Source organism: Oratosquilla oratoria, chromosome 25 (genome assembly GCF_046742065.1).
Source record: "Oratosquilla oratoria isolate Oo_2021 chromosome 25, ASM4674206v1, whole genome shotgun sequence".
NCBI classification, from domain to species: Eukaryota; Metazoa; Arthropoda; class Malacostraca; order Stomatopoda; family Squillidae; genus Oratosquilla; species Oratosquilla oratoria.
The window spans coordinates 56,586,477-56,588,976 of record NC_134801.1 but is presented as its reverse complement, the minus strand read 5'-3'; the positions used below and the strand labels follow the sequence as shown (position 1 = coordinate 56,588,976).

Here is a 2,500-nt window from a genome sequence, read left to right as displayed (position 1 = left end):
GATCAGAGGTGAAGTACACCAGTTCCACACATCAACGCAATCGAAGAATCACCAGGGTTGATCTGTTTACATGGGTTTTGTGCTTTATGCCTATGGTAAGGTAAAAAAGCTCCATCGTGATCAAAAGGTTTGACCTGAGATCCTGTATTGTGCTGAATACGTTCATGGCTGAGGAATCTCACAAAGATCCTTCATAATCGCTCTATCCGAGGTCTTTTGTAGGATTCATTCAGACATTCAGTTGAGCTGGATCTTTGTTTGTAGTTGGATTCGGGAGAAGCCGTGAACTTAACTGCTCTTCCACAAGCAAGCTGTTGCAATGGAAGTAGCTACATTGATAAAGTGTAAGTTATTCTAAATGACTAGAGCATTGAAACTTGGGTCAAGAGGGCTTGGAAACTACAATTTTTCTACCCAGAAGCACCACTGTTCTACTCACTGAGCTATTGAATAGATTAACATTATATTCCTGAAGACAAATCCTGGTCAAATCGGAACGTCGTAATAAGTAATTTGTCATTAAGTACCTTGGTTTAGATGTTTGAATTGATGCATACATGCACATAGTATATATAAAGAAAGCATATACATATATGCAAAAAATATAAGAAATATTTATATATGTCTATATATATATATATATATATATATATATAAATATATAATACTTGTACATATACATATATATATATATATATATATACATACACTTTTAACCTATATATACACATGAACATAGGCAAATGAACACACGCACATGCAAGAATAGAAATGTAAAATTTTCCAAACTTCAAAAACCATTTTTGTAGAATTAAATCTCATAATACAAAGTAAATGAGCGATATTTCTTATATAATTTACATTACGAATTTCACTTTTATTTTTCAAAGGGACTACCAAACCTAAGTGCATATCACATATTTACATAGATTTTATATGAAATTATCTAAAAAACGTATTTTTCTGCGATGATTTTCCTTTTTTTTTTCTTTACTTTTCGGGGGGGGGGGGGAATCAAAACGACCCATTTCCGAGGGCAGCCAGTCACCCGAAGTAAATCGTCTGGTGTTTGACATAAAAAAATCTATACAGTATGCCAACGCAGTGAAAGGGGTGATACGGGGAATATCTTTTGGCTACGCCTCAATCTGCTTTTGCTAATCAACAGATGAATAAATAAAGTAATGAATAAGCAAATAATCATGTAGATAAAAAAATAAATAAGTACACTAATAAAGGTATAGGTATATTGATAAATAGATTAGAGCGTCAACAATAAAATAGATAGATACGAAAATAAATCTATAGACAAATAAGAGAATCAACAAACAAGTGAAAAAATAGGTAAAATGAAATAATTAAACAAATTAATAGATAAATAAATAAAAAGAAAAATTAGATAGATAAATAGATAAATAAAGATAATTTACTTTCAGGTTTGTCTATGCATAGTACAGTTCTCATTTCAGGCCAACTGAATGAACCAGTTTGCATAAGCCAGTTTCATTCATTAACATCCAAAATATCCTTCTAATATACTTTTTTCATCTTAGAACAGATTTCTAGATAGTGAAGAGCTAATCCAGTTTAAGTTATTTTGTAAGTCCTAGTTTAGGTCTTCACCTCAGTTAAGTTAACTTTTTCAAAAGGATGACCGAGGGAATCCCGGGAACTTTCCTTTTGAAGTAGCTTAAACTAGTTTAACTTAAGTAGTTTAAGCCAACCAACATGATGAAGATTAAGACCCTATGCACAGTCAAATTGGCTTGTGCAAACCGTTTGACGCAGGTCAGTTCTGAGAGAGTTAAGAGGTCGAGTTGTGGGTTTAGTTAACCTCCCTTAGTGTACTGGAGCTTCTGTTTTTGTGGTCAACTACGCTTGCCGTTGGCTTAATCTAGTATAGCTAGGTCAGTAGGGCGCTTATTAGATATTGAAACTGGCTTAAGTAAACTGATTTACGCAAATTATGTATATACATACATATATATATATATATATGTATATATATATTATATATGTATATATATATATATATATATATATATATCTATCTATATGTATATATATTTATATAGGTATATACATATATGTATATATGTATGTATATACATATATATATATGTATATATGTATGTATATACATATATATATATATATATATATATATATATATATATATACTTAAAAAAATTCTTCTCTCTCTTCTGCTTTATCTTATTTCTGTTTTACTCGCAAAGCTAGTCAGGGTGATGCAGTTATTCACAAGAATAGTTAACTTAGTTATCAAACCAGAAATACTAGGTCACGAACGTTAGTCAGAACTATGGTACGAGTATATACATTATTATGATTTAGATCTTAAAGCTAGAAACGCCTCGCCCCCGCTATTCAAGAGATTTTTTTTTTTTTTTTTTAAGATTTGAATGAATCGCAATCCATATGTGGAGCGTAATCCACATTTAGGTCGTGGTGCAAATTTGGTCCTGATCCACATTTGGAC

General features: G+C 31.2%; 1 protein-coding gene across 3 annotated transcripts in view; it reads left to right on the top strand.

The window, feature by feature from the left end:
* The window catches only part of LOC143038965 (synaptogenesis protein syg-2-like), a 61,621-nt gene that overhangs the window by 57,462 nt on the left and 1,659 nt on the right, over positions 1 to 2,500 (top strand). The window lies entirely within an intron of this gene.